Genomic DNA, 18,611 nt, shown 5'->3' with positions numbered 1-18,611 from the left:
TTATTCCTGGACTCTTGCGAAGGATTAATCGAAATGAAGAAGAAATAACAAAGCTTAAAATGAGGCTACAAGCTTGTGCTAATGTTGATGGGCAAAGAACCAATAGTAGACAGTGGAAGGGTACTAGGATAGTTATTGCATTGATTGTGATATGCATTTTGTTGTTGGTAGTTATAGCAGTTAATGCACCTAGGAGAAATAAGGTTCTTATGTTGGCAAATAATAGTGGTTATGTGTAAGAGTACTCTTATGTGTAATGAAAACACAAAGCTGTAATGGTTATGTAGTGACAATTCCAGAATGCTAGCATTTGGTTTTAAGTGACAATTCAATCCAGTAGTGATTATGTGCTTTGATTTCAATAGACATTTCAAACTAGTAGTTGTTATCTGCTTTGATTTCAAGTGCCATTTCAATCTAGTAGCATAAATAAAGGATACTCAGAACCATTGGTAAAACATAAACACTTGCACTAGCATCTTCAAATTGTCTTACATAGACCAACTAGACCAATATACCAAAAAAGACCATTTGCAGTAGCATTTCCTACACCTTGTGTCACATAGACCAAATAGACCAACTAGACAAATATACCAAAATAGACCATTTACAGTAGGAGTTCACTAAAATTGTACTACCATTTCCTGCAGTATTCAAAATAGACCACATAGACCAATATACCAAGTTCTAATATTCAAAAGTACATCACATTCTAAACATGAGTTAATCCAAATTGATTGGATCTTTGTTATTCCCAAAGAAAATAGACTTGAATGCCCCTGATCTTGTAGAATACTTCTTGACTAGTAATTTCTTCCTTCTTGGTATATTTGAAGGCATGACTTGTTTCCCTCTTGTTGTTCCTTCAATGCCTTGTTCAGCTGCACATACATAATGAAACTATTAATGACATTCTCAAAGATATAACTGTTGAAATGCAATAAATGGTTTGAAACTTACATTGAGCATGATGATCCTTGCCTATTTCTTCTATGGGTTTGACTGCAACTCTGTTTGTGGTAGTTAATGAAATCCCTATAACACATCCATTGGATTAGTACTTGATAATTGAATTAGAGTAATAGTGCTTGAACAAAAAGTTACCTCCAACAATGCTCTCACTTTGAACTTCTATTTGATGCCATTGAGCATCCAAAATGTCATCTGGAATCTCCCATTGGTTATCTTCCATCTCAGGTTGAGTTATTACATCAGGTTGGACAGGAACTTGGACTTGCTGGACTGGAACTTGGACTTGCTGCACTGGAATTTGGACTTCCTGTACTGGAATTTGGGCTTGTTGCTGCACTGGAATTTGGACTTGCTGGACTGGAATTTGGGCTTGCTGCTGGACTAGAATTTGGGATTGCTGGACTAGAATTTGTGCTTGTTGCTGGACTGGAACTACAATAGCTGAAGCTCTACTTCTTTTGTGCTGTTCAGAGCAAAGTGTAATTAATAAGCAGCATAACAGTAATCTATTAATTAATAAACAAAATAATAAATTATGTAACCTGATTTGGTGGTCTAACAGTTGGCTTTTGTGGACACTTTCTACTGTTATGGCCTGATTGCTTGCAAATAGTGCAATGTAAAGTCACATGCTTCCTTGTTAAGTAAACAGAAGCTTTACTTAACTCCCCAGCAGGTCTTGTCTCCCCAGCAGATCTCTTCCTCAGCTTTCTAGGTCTTCCTGGTTTGGCATTATAGAGTGGTGGCAATGGAGGTTCTCTTTCTGTTGCAGGCCACTCCTCAAAACCTGCCATAGGCTTGATACAACCATTATATGTTTTCAGATATGTGGAAATGTAGTAGGATGGATCCACATAATGCCAAACAAGTCCTTTTCCATGCTTGATCCAAATTACACAAACTGCATGGCTACAAGGGATTCTAGTTAGATCCCATTTCCTACAAGAACAAGACCTGCTACCTAAATCTACACTGTACTGCCCAGAAAATGTCCCCATTATTTCAAACAGCATGGGACCACATTGAAAGCCAATCAACCCTCCTGCTTGCTTCTCAATGTCATCTATCTTTCTCACAATTGCTGGACAAATGATTCCACTCCATTCAGCAGCCTTAGTCTTGGACTCAAATAACCTGATTGCTAATTTTTTTCTGATTAACTCCAAGCAATTAATGACAGGATTTTCCCTAGCTTGCAAGATCATTGCATTGAAAGACTCTGAAATGTTGTTTACCAGGATGTCACATTGAGTTGTTCTAGTGAAATGGGATCTAGACCACTCTGATGGGTGCTTATCAGCAAGCCAAGCAAATGCACCTTCATCAAGATTTCTTAATTCTTGTAATGCTGCTCTAAAATTGTTCATTGTGCATGCCCTTGCTGCCTTCCATAAGCCATCTTTGATTGGATTTGCTGTGAACCCAGCCACCCTCATGTTACAGTGCAAATGTCGAACACAAAATCTATGCTTAACAGTTGGTAGAACAATTTCACAGGCAGGTAAGAGACCCTTCTGCTTATCTGACATCAATGTCAATTCATTCTCTAAGATGGCATCAATCTGCAAATCCTTCTTTAGCAATCTTAAAAACCATGTCCAAGATTTCTTGTTCTCACCTTCTACAATTGCATAAGCAATTGGGAATATACTTTCATTACCATCAATCCCAACTGCTGTCAACAATTGTCCTCCTGTTTTACACTTTAGGTGACAACCATCTAGACCTATGATTTTTCTACAATGCTTAAAGCCTTGCCTAGTAGCCTCCCAGCAGATATACATTCTCCTAAACCTTTCTTTTCCATCCTCTAGTAGGTCACTGAAATCCACATTCCATGTAGTAGTAGGATTTCTTCTTTCGATCTCCTTGATGTAGCTCCAAATCCTATTGAAATAGTCCTCAGCTTCACAATTGATTTCACCTTTAGCCTTTGTTAGTGCCCTCCATGCTTGCTTCTTACTTATTGTGTAATGATCATCAGTGCACACCTTTGCTAAGAACTGATTTGTTTTGCAATCCAAATGCCCTTTGATTTCTTGTTTCCAGCAACAATGGTGGAATTCACCATTGAATTCTTTTTTGTCCTAACACAACCATCATGTTTATCCTTAAAAACTGTAATGCTCCAAGACTTGTCATCTTTGGCATACCTAAGAGTCACCTGCCATGGACAACTCTCATGCTTGCATTTAACCACACATCTCACTTTGTCATTTTTTTTTTTCATATTTCATCTCCTTCCCTTCTTTGATTGCATAGTTGGTAACAGCTTCCCTAAATTTAGCCTTATCTTTAAAGGTCAAACCCAAGGAAAATTTAGGACACTTTCCTTCTATCTCCTTCAAAAACTTAGGCAATTTCATTCATTTTTCCTCACCATCACTGTCTACAATGCTTCCTTCATTAGAGTAGTTTATTTCATCACATGCAACTATACTACAACTTGCTTGTTTTTGGTGTTGGGCCTCTACATCACCTAATCCTCCATACTCTGCATTTACATCTATGTTTTTATCAAACTCTTCATCATCATTACCTAAGTCATCTGAAATGAATTCATCTTCACTACTATCAGATTCCTCCCACTACTATCACTGCCAGCACACTCCTCTCCATTACTATCATCACCAACCACTCCTTTTATAATCCAGATTTCTATCACCTTGGGACTACAAGATTGGTTTACTAAATCCCAAACTTCACAATCTTGAACCAATTCTTGCAACCCATTTTCATGTAAAGAGAAGAACCTCAAAGGGTCATCCATTGTATACCCTATTTCAATTAGCTTCTCTTTTAAACAAATCAAACCCCACTCATCTTCTACCATATTTTTAAATGAACTAACAGTCCCACCCATATATTTAGCTGGTAAACTTTGAATTATCCTTCCTCCATGCCTTAAATTAAGGGTAAATATTCCTGATTTGAATAATAAACACAATGAACTACAGTTTAGACTATATATTGCAACCAACACTATTCTAGAACAAATAATAAATGAAAAACAACAATACAATACAATTTATACTATTATTTACTATAAACACCTACTTTACAACAAGTAATAAATAAAATACAACAATGTTGTTTATACTATTCATTACTGCAAAGCACAACTTTCTAGTACTGCAAAGAATTACTTTCTAGAACAAAGCAATACACTAAACAACAAAGAAATACACTTTACACCAACAATGGTCCCCACCAACTACTTTAAGCACATGTATATGCATTAAACAAAAGTATTCAGCAGTAAAGGAACAACAATGGACCCATGGTCCCCACCGCTACGAAATTCATTCTACAGTCAATATATATATGTATGTGAACAAGCATATAATAAACAACAGAAAACAAAATTCAAATTTGGTCCCCACTATCATGTTTTGTTTTCTCCTAAAGCTAGACAACAAGACAAGATTTAGTGAAACGAAGTACGTACCTGTCGAATCCATCACCAAAGAATCTATTCTGGTTGTTTTTCGCTTCTAATTACTTTGTTGTTCAACTCCAAGTCAGACGATTGGGACCACACCGTTGCTGCGCTTCATTCTCGCTAACTTAGGGTTAAGCAAAATTTCTTATGATTTGGGGATTTTGAACTTTAGATGGTCAAACGGTCGTAGATGAAGGAGAATAAAAGAAGACCGAGTCGAAAGTATGTTTTTACCCCCAAACTTAACGTGAGTTCACAGCCATGTTAATGGAAGGACTAGTGTTGGAAGAAATCTAATAGTCAAGGGCTTATTTTGTCCAAATTAAAAGACGAGGACTAATTTTGGAAAATCATGATAGTCGGGGGATCATTGCTGGAATTAACTCTTTCTTTATGTTACCATCAACTAAAGAGTTAATACTTGGTTTCCCAAAAAAAAGAGTTAATACTTCACTATCAAAAAAACCATAGAGCTGACAAATATAGTATCACTATATAGAATCTATACATTTAGAAACTACCAAAATATTTAACATCTAGACCAATCATTACAATAAATAAATGGTCATGATGAGTTCTTAAGTTCCTACCTAAAGATGCGTTCTTATATGATTATGGTTATATATATAATTGATCTTAAAATAATAATAATAATAATAAATGATCACATTTTACCTTGTAATATGACATGTATCATACATTATTAGTAATGTAAGACGGTATAGATTGAAATGTACAATCTTATAGTCTTATGATATCACATGCAAGGCCTTTGTATCCGCTACTCCTACCACTAATTGCCTCCAAAACTTCATGAAATGCTCTACTTATTGTTTCGCCGGAACGTACATCTCTATTTGAAGCACCCATAACAAGTGTATATATAAATATACCAACTTTTTTCGCAACTGGCATATTCTTAGTAGATTGTAATCCATATTTTGAATATAAGTCTTCACATAATTGCTTAAACAAAGTGGACTCCATTTTAAATGATTTACACATCGAATAGGATATCCATTCAAGACTTCTCTCATCCATTCCTCTCCTCTAAAAAGTGAACTCATACAAGGTTCTTTATAAATATATTTATAGTAATATGTTTTGGTTAAAGCAATTGTGGCATAATATGTTATAATGCACAAAGTGCTTACTTTCTCTTTTTTCTTTTCTATTCCAACTCCATGATATACCTAATAAATATAGAATAATGAAAATATAAAATATAAAATAAGAACATATATTTGTAAATATATAAAGTAAAAATAAAATGTTTATAGTTCATAAAATCAGTTCATATAAAAATTAATGTTCAAACACAAATGTCAAATTGAAATTACAACTAAACATATTGAAATAAAATTAGCATTCACTTGTTTGTATCATGCATATACTTCAACCAAGCTTTCCTAGAGGAGTCATCATTTATATTGAAAAAAAATTTCCCTACTCAAATCATCCTTAAGCAAGACGAGAGAAAAACACCACCAATCTCTAGCTCTTCCCATAATATCATCAATAGTCATGCGGTTAACAACACTTATTGTTGCAGCAAGACTAAAATTTGTACTACTTTGAGTATTCACAGTACTATAAGATATTAAAATGTCCAATGCCCGATTTGAATTTGAAATCAAACTATCCAATTGACTAGAAAGTTTAAGTGCTCCTCCTGATTGCCTCCTCTTACGCTTCATTTGAGTGGGTTTAAGAGCCATATTTTGAGTTTCTGCACATTTTCTAGCATTATTACCTTGAGATTGCCTAAGTACATGAGTGCCACTAATAACATCCTGGTTACCACCAAAACGGTTCACCTCACTCTTGAAATTATTCTAAAATAAAGACTCATCTATCTCCTAATCCTACAATTGAGAAGAATGTTGGTTATCTAAAAATATAATAAATTTTCAAATCCTTGCCTAGTTCTATTCTCTTCTTCACTTTCTCTATTTTTCTTCCTCAATATCCACAGGTTGCACTAATTGAGGATCCATAGTAGGTGCAACACAAACTTCACCCTTTGCATAGTTATCTTCAAATAACTTATTAGACCACAAATCTTCCATTGCAATAGATTTATTACAAAATTTTTTATAGTTTGAATTGGGTTTTCCTACAAAAGAAATGAAAAGAATAAATTTACAATCAACACCAAAATATAAGAGTCAATTCCTTTTTTGGTCCTAGACTTATAGTGGCAAAGACAATTTTAGTCCTCCATAAAAAATTTGGCCAATTTATGGACACACTTATTGTGACAAGGATAATTTTGGTCTTCTGTCTATTATCTCGTTAGTTGACCATCTAAATGAAGGGCATTTTTGTCAATTCAGCAAAACTAAGTCTAATTTTCTTTCCCAAATTAAGTTTCGTTTGTTTTGGACCTCCGTCTTCATCTTCATTCTCGTTTTCCCTCTCGGCCAACAGTAGAAGCTTTGGCGGCAGTACAGGAAGACATCGAACTCCCTTCTCCTCTTGTGCGACGACGACGGCTTGGAGCGTGGTTGGAGGCTACGGTGATGGTTTCTCGACGAGCAGTGGTGAAACTCCGACCATAACAGCAGTTCCACAAACCAGCAGCAGCGATGGACAGAACTGCGCTTGCACATGACCTTCCCTGTTTCCGGCGAGCAACGCCCGTAGCAGCTATGGTGGATTAGTTCATCAAAAGCTCAAACCGGAACAAGTAACAATTATTTTGAGGTTGATTAGTCCATCAAAAGCTCAAACTGGAACCCGATGGAATCTCCGGCGGAGCACTCCTGGAGAATGAAGTAGGCCCCAGGATTTGACCTGCTCACCCTATCACTCTCCGCGCGAGGGAACAAATGGGGTCACCATTGATGCCGTCGTTAGGGATTGAAAGCGGTGAGGAGCACCGGGTTGGGATGCGAACATGCTCAACGACCTTTTCATCCCAGAAGATGCGGTACGTATTCTAAAAACTCCAGTGAACAGGGAGAGGGAAGACGAGTGGTATTGGAGGTATGAATTTCGTGGGTGCTACTCTGTGAGTAGTGGTTACAAGATTTTGTTGAACGCAATCCCAGAGGCTAACGGTTTCAAGTCATGAAATAAGCTATGGAGTTTAAAGGTGGTCTCTAAGATTCGCAATCTGCTTTGGCGTAGCATTAAAGAAGTGCTCCTTGTTTGCGCAGCCCTCCGCAAGAGAAGAATCAACGTTGAAGCAGTTTGCCCTCTATGTAACAATGTTGAAGAGATACCGCCGCCACAGGTGAACCAGACAGATTATGGATGGTGATGACAAGTAGACCAGTTCAGATTTTTTTAAACCCATGTGACATAATCATATCAATTTCAAGAATTCTAAACACTATTATAATAATGATGATTCAATCAATTCCTTCGACGGAATAAATTACTACTCAGAAATGTAATCCATCTTCAAAAGAAATGTAAAAATTTGTTAAATTTGTAGCTGGCAAAAGAGCAAACATGTGGAGTGCAGAGATTCATGGCTTAAAACTTAAACTAACCTGGGTCCTATCTTCGCAGTTTTTGAAACTGAAGTTGCAGGAGAAAACCGACTGCTTAACATTTTTGTTGACCTGAAACACATGTGGACTACACTCGGTTCGTCGTTAAACTGGAACACAAGAAGGGGATATCATGAAATGACGCAAATACCCCCCTCTCCAATGGCCATCTAACAGAAATATAGACAAAGGACCAAAATTGTTCTCGTCACAATAAATGTGTCCATAAATTGGCCAATTTTTTTATGGAGGACTAAAATTGTCTTTTTCACTATAAGTCTAGGACCAAAAAAGGAATTGACTCAAAATATAATTATGTTTTAATCTTAAAAATTTATAATACAAACCTTGATTTTTTTTCTCTCACCATTCATCGGAGTCACTAATCTTATTCGTACTAGGGTTCCACCCTAAACCAATTTCTTCACGTTTCAGTTGCTTCCAAGTTCTCCATTCTTTTTTCATAGCATCCCACTTATTCTTTAAACTTCTATGTGAAATTTTCCGTTTGGCGGTAGCTTCAAACTCTTCTTTAATCTCTTTCAATTTCATTAAGCCGCGCCCATGCTTTCGAATATATTTGATACAAATCTCACAAAAAACACCATGTATTCGTTGGTTCACTTAAAATTCTCTTCATCCATATTATTATATGTTGAAGCCATACTGCTAAATTAGAAATAACAATATTAATAATGAGCTAAAGTTGCAGTTTAATGAGACTAAACACATCAAAACTCAAAAGTACATTAACTTAGTATTCCAATTGTCTATATATAGTTTGAACACACAACGCCATGTGATTGCACTTATTGTAGGAAACTGAATGTAGCAATGGTCGATTGTCACCTATTGGCATGGCATGCTGTTTTCGCAACAAACCTCACACATCCTGCAATTGTCCATGCCCATCGCCAATAGCTTGAACACAGATTGACTGTATATACTCTAGTTTAAAATTATGACTGTGGCACATGAAAATTGTTTTAAAACGAAACTGAGCAAATTAACGTAGTATTTAGTTAGCTAGTTGTGCCACATATTTTCTGGGTAGCTTGAACACAGATTGTTACGGAGTATAATAGTTTAAATACTACGAACAAAAATAGCTAGTTGATTGTTTGTATATATTCTAATATAAAATTCAATTTTTTTTAAAAAAAATGAAAAGAAAAAAAAAACCATACCAAGAATCTGAAGGCTTGTTTGAATGAAGATGAAAGAGTTGCTGGGCAATGAAGAGTTGCCAAAGAGGATGAATAAAAATATAGGAGAAGAGAAAATGTCAAAAGAGTTTTAATTGGGAAAAATAAAGGATATCATTTATTTAAAATAAGAGTTAATACCTCCAATAGTCCTCCGAGTATTAGCGATTTACCAATTGTGATCCTTCGACTTTTAAATAACCTCCAATGGTCCTCCCAACTATAAAGGTCCTTCGACCATTGGAGGTCATTTAAAAGTCGAAGGGCCTTAAAAGACATCCCCCCAACTACGTCCATAAAAAATAATCACCTTTGGTCCTAATTCTTAAAATAACCCGAGTTTAAAATGACCACGAGATGTTCTAAAAGGACCACTGATGGTTATTTTTTAAAACTTGGAGGTCATTTAAAAGTCGGGAGGCCACAGCTGGTAAATCGCTAACACTCGGAGGACCATTGGAGGTATTAACTCTTTAAAATAATAAGGATAAAGATGAAAAAAAAAAGTTTAGAAGCTACTCACTTATTTTTGAAACGCTACCACTTCAAAATAAGCTATTATTTTGGAAACATTACCAAACAGAGCTTATAGCTTATTAGTAGTTTAAAATAAACTATAGGCTTTGTTAAACATGTGAGCAGTCAACTCATTTCTCTCCTTCACTACTTTTGGGAACACTTACAGGTATTCTTGGTACTCAGTTGTATTCTTGTTCTTCTGGGTTCAAATATCAAAGTAGAAGAACAGTGGATTCTGGAAAGCCACAGCCCTCAGAGAAGCTGAACAGTGGGTAGTGGAAAGCTATATGCCCTACTGCTGAGGTATGGATTTCTAACCAATGTCTAGGTGGTGAACTTATTAAGTTATTTTTATAGAAATTTGTTTGGGTTTTGAATGGGCCCCCATGTAATGTTGATAGGATACATTTTTTTGTTGTGGCGGTCTTAACTAATACTTTTATTATGTATTAGTATTTTCGCCCGTGCAACATCGAATATTATATAAATTGTAACATCGAATATTATATAGCGCAATTAATGAAATTGGTTGGATTGATTATGTTTTCTGATGTTTTTCTAGCTTGAATTAGAGCAAATAATTGTCCAATTATCCGTGCGATGACATCGAATAATATGTAGCGCAATTTATTTTTTTTATTATATATTTATATATTAAAAATAAAGATGAAATTATAAAAAATTCTAATATTGAACTTATACATTTATTTGATTATAAGATTAGTGTAAAAGTATTACACAATTAATTGAATAATATATGACTTGTTTGTTTACAATTATCATAAAATATCGATATGTAATATGACTTATGTAATTATATTATTACTAAAATAAATATGAGAAAAATAGAAAAAAAAAATTTTGAAAACCAACTGCAGTACGGTATATTATAGTAAAGCTGAGATAGCGTCAGGTGGGATAGAATCCCAATACAGTGTGGTAGCCTGTGAAAAGGCCGCAGTAGCAAAATAATTACCAATGTTTAGCTTAATTACCATAATAATTATTAGACAATTATTATTAGTCAAATACACTAATATATGTGCAATTATACTTTTATACCTTAAGTATATTCATTTTCACCGTATCGCATTTAGTTTTTCTTCCTCCTCCATATTTGAATGAATTAATTGTAATTATTATAAAAAATATAATGTTTAATTAATTTTTTAAAGTTTAAATAACTTAAAGTTTTCAAAAGGAAAGTGTAATTAACTTTTTTTTTTTACAGTTTTTTAATAATTTTCAATCAATTTTCATTTAATTAGTAATATCCTTTTACTTTTCCAATTTGCCTAATTTCCGTTTCATTTTTTATTATGATCTTTTTATATTTTCAATCAATTAGTAAAATCAGTTTTCTTTTCCATTTTATCTTTACTATTGTTTGGGCAGAAATTTTACAAAAGATGATTTTAATTTTATTAATAGTAGTATAGATATAGAAGTATATATAAGTATTCGAAATATTATTATTTGTGTAAAATAATATTTAGTAAATTATTTTTTCTTATAAAATTACTAATAATTTTCAATGAATTTTCTTATATATTTATTATTGCATAATTTGTTTCCATTATTCTCACAATTATAATGGTTTAATTATTCTTAGAATTTGGTAAATAAAATTTTGTTACCAATTAAATTTTATTAACTTTTATACCAATTAATTAGTAATATTAGTTTGTGTGGGGAAGTTGAAGGGGATGATTTCACTTTTATTAATAGTATTGATATGTGAATATAAAAACAATATATTACCAATTAATAGATATTAGTTCATTTCGATTTTACATTTTCGTACTAAATAAGTTTTATTAATTATTTGACTAATAAAATATTTAATTAATTGACTACAAAATTTTGGACGGGAAAATGAAATAGGAGAATTTACTTTTATATATAGTATAGATTCAATATTTTTAATTATATGTCCAAATGGTTGATATGATATTACAAAAATATAGAAAGTAAAGTAATTAAGGTAACCAAATAATAATAATAATAATAATAATAATAATAATAATAATTATTATTATTATTATTATTATTATTATTATTATTATTATTGTTATTAAAGGAAATGACGGGAATGATGTGTAGTAGTTTAGGCTATATAAGGTATGACTAAATAGAATAGAGATTTTATTCTATAGTTATTCTATGTGTGACTATTAAATTATGTTTTCTTTTTCATTTTTTTCTTTTTTATTGTTAATATTATTAGTATTAATCATTAAATTATGGACCCTTTTTTATTTCCTTTTCTATTGTTTCATCAATAAATTTTCATTTTCTATTGTTTAGACAGAAGTGGTTGGACGGGAAAGCACGAAATGGAAATTTTTTTAGGATTTTCCTTTTTATTGGTAACTTTATTATTATTAGTCCATTTCCTGGTAAGTTAATTTCGTTCTGTTTTCTAGTTTTCCTTGTAAGTTAATTTTGATTCCTTTTTCATTTTTCATTTTTACTGCTAACATTATTAATATTAATCATTGAATTATGAATCATTTTTTATTTTCCTTTTCTATTGTTTGCTAAATATTTTTTTAAATTGTTTAGGCTAAAGTGTTTGGGCGTGTACTTCAATTTTCAGGGGAAAATGATGCAAAAGTTCTCGTTTCACCATTTCTAATTCCGGTAATTCCTCAAACTTCAATTCAATCAATGCATATGTTTATATTTTTTTTTTGTTGGTTTGTTTTTTTTTCTTTGAATAGTAAAAACAATAACTTGAATGCTAATCCATTTCCCTACCATTTCATCAATGTTCGAGTAACTGATTCAATGCTAGATCATCACGTATATACAAAAATAAATCACATAAAAATGACTTGAAACAAAAAAGGACCCATCTTTAAACATATGCATACATGTTCCTGCACACGGAAGACGTGCTAATAAACATATGCATACATGTGGGAAACTTAGAAATTAGGAAGAAAACTGAGAGAGAATACAGACCAATGGAAATATTAATGGCGACGGCGATCAAGACCGGGAATGACAACAACCACCATTCTTGGAAAAACCTTAGAGAGAGGATCCAATTCTTGAATCTCTTGAGTAGTGCACATGGGGGAGGCAAACCCAAGTTTGATCCTATCATTTTATAGGCATGGCAAGTAGGGATCCTTTTTTTTTTTTAATTGTTTATTCGCAGGCAATTAGTAATTCTCATTCCCTTTTTCAATTTTCATTTTCTAGATTAATTTCTGTTTTCTTTTTCAATTTCAATCAATTAGGGATCTTTTTTTATTTATAGTCAATTAGTGATTTCCGTTTTCTTTTTCATTTTCTATCAATTAGGTGTCAATTAAGGAACAAATATGCATAGGAGTTATATCATTATTATTATTATTATTATTATTATTATTATTATTATTATTTTTATTATTATTATTATTATTATTATATATAATATGATTGACATTCGTAATATATTAGCGTACATATAATATAATATGATTGACATTCGTAATTTTTGTATATCAGGCAGAATTCGTAATTGGTGTATTTTTTGATAGCATATATATAATATAATATGATTGAAAATATTTGTTACGATTTAATGAACAAATTAATTTATAATTAATAGATATTATTTTGTAATTTTCAATTCCAATATTATGTTATATTCTTGATTTAATTTTCAATTCCAATAATATATCATATTCTTGATTTAATTTTCTACTAATAAATGATGACTTTATGGACGTGATCTTCGCGTATATATTTTTTTTTTAAGACAATTTTCATGTATATATAAATATTACTAATTTTATTGCACGTACATTACCGTGTATAAGTGACATTAATATGCTAGTATTTGTTACGATTTAATGAACAAATTAATTTAATAAAATAATATTATGTAAGCAAACAATTCGTGTTGGTAGGTTATTACCATTTCAGAATTGGTTGGAAATGATTTGAAAATAAAATATAATAAATATTTGATTTAATTTTACATGGGACTTGCCAATTACAATTATTAGATATTATTAGCATATATAATATAATAAATATGATTGACATTCATAATTTTTGTATCTCAGCCAGAATATGAGTACATTTAGATAAATATTACAAAAATTTGTAACAATCAAAACCACATTCTTATCTCATTAATATTATTCTATCATAATAATTACCATAATTACTAATAACATATTATAACCAATTATAATTAATATTATTCTATCATTAATATTATTCTATAATAATAATTAATATTATTAATATTTAATAATAATAATAATAATATTATAATTACCATATTAATTACTAAAATACCCCTACATTTGGGCAGGAAAATCTAGAGGAGGATAATGCTTTTATATTTATATATATATATATATAGTATAGATAGATTACTATTGTCTTTTAGTGAAAATATTATAATGTATAGTTGTTGGTGTAGCTGGTAGGATACCTTTATCGTTTTGATTTCTGATTTCTTTATGCCTTTATGGTTTTGATTTGAGATGTCTTTATGGACGTAGTTGGGATGATGTCTTTATGGACGTAGTTGGGAGGATGCCTTTATAGTTTTTGATTTCTGATTTCTTTATGCCTTTATGGTTTAGAATCTACACTCCCAGTAGCCAACTTTGAGATGAACAGAAGTGTCCGTGTAAAAGTCATTGCCTAGAGTGTAGTTCTATGACTAGAATCAGGGACGGAACCTCCCTGGGTGAGTGGGGGCGCCCCCACTCACCCCATCCCCACCCTCACCCCATATATAGCCTTTGTATGTATATATGTATATATGTATATATAGTACATGTTATATATATAAATATATAAAAACAGATAAAAATTAATTGTTGATAAGCTTGTAGAGTTGGTAGGCGTGTGGTTTTGTATAGCAAATGGCGAGGGTTTGAATCTTAGGTGTTGCATAGTCTGTAAGGCTTGTGTCCAGCACCTGCGTCCTTCGCCTTTTAATTGTATATATATTAATAATAAGATGTATAATTTATAATGTGTTTTCTATTTGAATTATTTTATCAAATTAATTATATGTTTTATAGGCTCTGTTTGGCAGAGCTTATAGTTTTAAGCTACTAATAAGCTATAAACTCTGTTTGGTAATGTTCCTAAAATAAGTTAGTAACTTAAAATATAAGAGCTTGTTTTCTATTTGAATTATTTTATCAAATTAATTATATGTTTTGTTTTCTATTTGAATTATTTTATCAAATTAATTATATGTTTTATAGGCTCTGTTTGGCAGAGCTTATAGTTTTTTATATGTTTTATAGGCTCTGTTTGGCAGAGCTTATAGTTTTAAGCTACTAATAAGCTATAAACTCTGTTTGGTAATGTTCCTAAAATAAGTTAGTAGCTTAAAATATAAGAGCTTATTTTTGAACGCTATCTAAGGTAGCGTTTCAAAATAAGCTAGCTTCCTAACTTTTTTTTTTCCATCTTTAACCTTATTATTTTAAAAAAATGACATCATTTAACCTTCCCAATTAAAATCTTTTTTGGCTAAACCTTTTTTTTACTTTTTCTCTTCAATATGTTTGTTTGTAATTTCAATTTAACATTTGTGTTTGAACATTAATTTTTGTATGAACTAATCTTATGAATTATAAACATTTTATTTTACTTTATATGTTTTCAAATATATGTTCTTACTTTATATTTTATTAAAATATATTGATTTCATTAGTTTATATCTTAATATATAAACAAACCTATTTAAATTTAAAACTATTTAATTAAATTGTATGAAAATGTCTTTTTTAGTCTTTTTACATTTATCAGCTTATCAAAAAGTTAATTTTACCAAACACTTTTAAGCATAACAACTAGCTTAACAACTATTTAGATTTCAGCTTCGAGCTTATAGCTTTTCAGTTTTCAGCTACTTTTCAGCTTTCAACTACACTTTCAACTAGGTTTGCCAAACATAGCCATAGTGTTATGAATATTTTTATAAAATGTTGATGCGTTTTATTTTTCGCCTATATCCAACAATATTTATAATGTATTTTGTAATTTAACAATTTATTCATATTTTATATTTGTATTTGAACCTTGTGTTTAAACATTTTTAATTTAGTCTACATTTGCTTCTTTGCCCCCCTCAAAAGAAATCCTGGATACGTCACTGACTAGAATGAACTGAATTATTCCCCATTTTATATATGTGAGCCTTGTAAAGTGCTTATCTTCACTACATCTTGCATTACAAAATTTATGTAGCAGAATGTGCATATAGCAGATCCTATGTCCCACTATATTAGGAGTCTAATGTATTGCTAATTTTATGTGCACAAAGAACTGACAAGCTTATTATAAATGTATTGTTTTGTTTAAATTTAACTGCTAGCCCATATCTTATTTGTGTGCCTCACTTAATGGAAGTTCATAGCACATGAGAGATATGGTAAGATCGAAAGCCTATATTACCACTTTACAAGGCTCGCATATATAAAATGGTGTGTAGTTCAGTTCATTCTGCTCATAGAACTCTAGGCAATGACTTTTACACCAGCAATGTGCTCTATTCATCTCAAAGTTGGCTATTGGGAGTGCAAATTTTAGACCATAAAGGCATCCTACCAACTATGTCCATAAAGGCATAAAGGCATAAAGAAATCAGAAATCAAAACCATAAAGACATAATGACATAAACAATTAAGAAACCAAAACTATAAAGGCATAAAAACATACATAAATCAGAAATAAAACAATAAACTACCAACTATATCCAACAACTTATATTATAATATTTTCACTAAAAGACAATAGTAGTACATAATAAAAGTAGCAGTTAGCTAGGATCATCACAAACAAACAATATCTCCTATCAACATTAAATGGAGGACCCATTCAAAACCCAAACAAATGTCTATAAAAATAACTCAATAAGTTCACTACCCACACATTGGTAAGAAATTCATACCTCAGCAATAGGGCATATAGCTTTCCACTACCCACCGTTCAGCTTCTCTAGAGGGCTATGGCTTTGCAGAACCCACTGTTCTTCTACTTTGATACCTGAAACTAGAAGAACAAGAATACAACTGAGTAACAAGAATACTTGTAAGTGTTCCCAAAAGTAGTGAAGGTGACTGCTCACCTATAACTCTGTAAGTGTTCAAAAATAGCGCAAACAATCGCGAAAGAGAGAAAAGAATCACAAAATAGAGAGAAATTAGTCAAATTTTCAAGAGAAAATCGAAGGTTAACCGGAGAGATTCGTTTCGACGAAGGAGATAAATGTTGCTCAAATAAGGGAGAAGAGAAGAAATAGGGTTTGGTCAAAAGAAATGCTTACTAGTATTCGGTGGATTATAATAATAATAAAAATATAAAATATAAAATAAAATACACATGCCGTTGTTAACATACTAAAAATATCAATTACTCTTTTTTACTAATTTTGGAGCAAATTACCAAAATGGTCTCTCGACTAGGTCGATTTCACCAATTTGGTCATACTCATTTTGACTTGGCTAATTCCATCCTTCGACTATCAAAATTTTAACCCGTTTTAGTCCTCTGATCACTTAGACATTAGATTTTCGGAGAGTGTAAGGCTAAGTTGGTAATTTCAATATATTTCCTGCTTCATCTTTCACCACACCGTATCATTTTGTCAAAACCCCCAAAATGTGGTCAACTTAAACCCTAAAATTCGAAGGTGTGTGCAGAGCTCTGGAAATTCGAAGTAAAAGAACATTGGGTGAGAATTGGACCTTTTGTGAGTCGATGATTTTGTCAACAAAATCATGAAGGAACATTGCAACAAACCCATCATACAAGGCTAAATCTGTGCCCAGAGAGTAAACAGAAATAATGGGATTGCGCCAATTGTCCGTGGAGTTATTCCAAAATGAAATGGCTAACCCGAACAACCTTGTACTCGTTAGACGCAGGATCAATCCCAAACCCAAATGCTTAGGAGTACAAGTGCAAGGAATCAGAATAGGGAAACCAGATTCTTGGATTAGCAGCCTGAACTCTCGGGTACCTGGGTACCAAAGCGCGGCTTTGGTTGTAAAGCAGAAACAAACCCTTGGAAAGGCCAAGTATTTCCCATGAGAATAAGTCTGAATCTTGATGGGGATTTGGCATTATTGCGGATGAGGAGTTGAGGAAAGACAGCTCAGAATCCTCAGTGTGGGGATCATGACGATGGACAAGAAGATGGGATCTTTGGAGTAATTCTGGTAGTGAATGGAAATGAAGATTGGGTTATGAATAATAGCATACCAGTTCTTGCACACACACTTAGCTGCAGGCAGGAGGGATTTCATAGGGAGCTTTGACAGAGCCTTCATGAGTAGGGAATTTGTAAAGAACATAAGCCAGTAACAGTAAACCCAGCAGGTGCTACAATAAAGTTCCAATAAGAGTGAATGCTTTTTTTGGTCCTACATTTATTAGCCCATTTCTAATTTTAGTCCACTTTTGTTATTTTTGCCACATTGAGTCTACATTTATTAGACGTGTTCCACTTTTGGTCCAACGTTAATTATTCTGTCAAATGACCGTCTAAAGTAGGGCTAATTCCGTCTTTTGTACTCTAGTCTCCGTCTTTACCCTTTCAACCTTACCCAAGTGGACAACACGTCAGCGTCTCCCCCTTAAGGCCCCAGATTGTTCCTCGTCTGGTCTAGGTCTTATCTCGCCCCTCTTTCTAACTCATTCTTTATCTATACATGTATACAATATAGATCGACCTAAACGGAAACATTCAATATATATATTTCTCAGGTGAGGTGTGAAGACCGAAGTAGATCTCTCCCTCTCTTTTTTGTCTGAATATGAAACACACCCGGAATCTGTTGATTTCCTCGAGATCTCTACGCATTGTTTGCTCCGAACTTTAGCGTTAATCCAAGCTTCTCCTCCTGTGTATTGGGGCCTGGGTTTTCATTCGGGCACACACAATGAAACGGGAGGTGCGGCCACTCTTCAGCGTATTTCTGTTCATAGCTCTGGGGGGGA

General features: G+C 32.6%; 1 long non-coding RNA gene across 1 annotated transcript; it reads right to left on the bottom strand.

The window, feature by feature from the left end:
* Positions 1–16,355: 16,355 nt before the first annotated feature.
* On the bottom strand, positions 16,356–16,830 carry LOC116009708. Its single transcript, XR_004096830.1, has 2 exons — positions 16,738–16,830; positions 16,356–16,661 (listed from the first exon to the last, which is right to left on the bottom strand). It is a non-coding gene; the product is annotated as an uncharacterized LOC116009708 (long non-coding RNA).
* Between the last annotated feature and the right edge of the window lie 1,781 nt (positions 16,831–18,611).

This window comes from Ipomoea triloba, chromosome 2, assembly GCF_003576645.1.
Source record: "Ipomoea triloba cultivar NCNSP0323 chromosome 2, ASM357664v1".
NCBI classification, from domain to species: domain Eukaryota; kingdom Viridiplantae; phylum Streptophyta; class Magnoliopsida; order Solanales; family Convolvulaceae; genus Ipomoea; species Ipomoea triloba.
The sequence above is the reverse complement of the archived record's forward strand: the minus strand, read 5'-3'. Positions and strand labels throughout refer to the sequence as shown.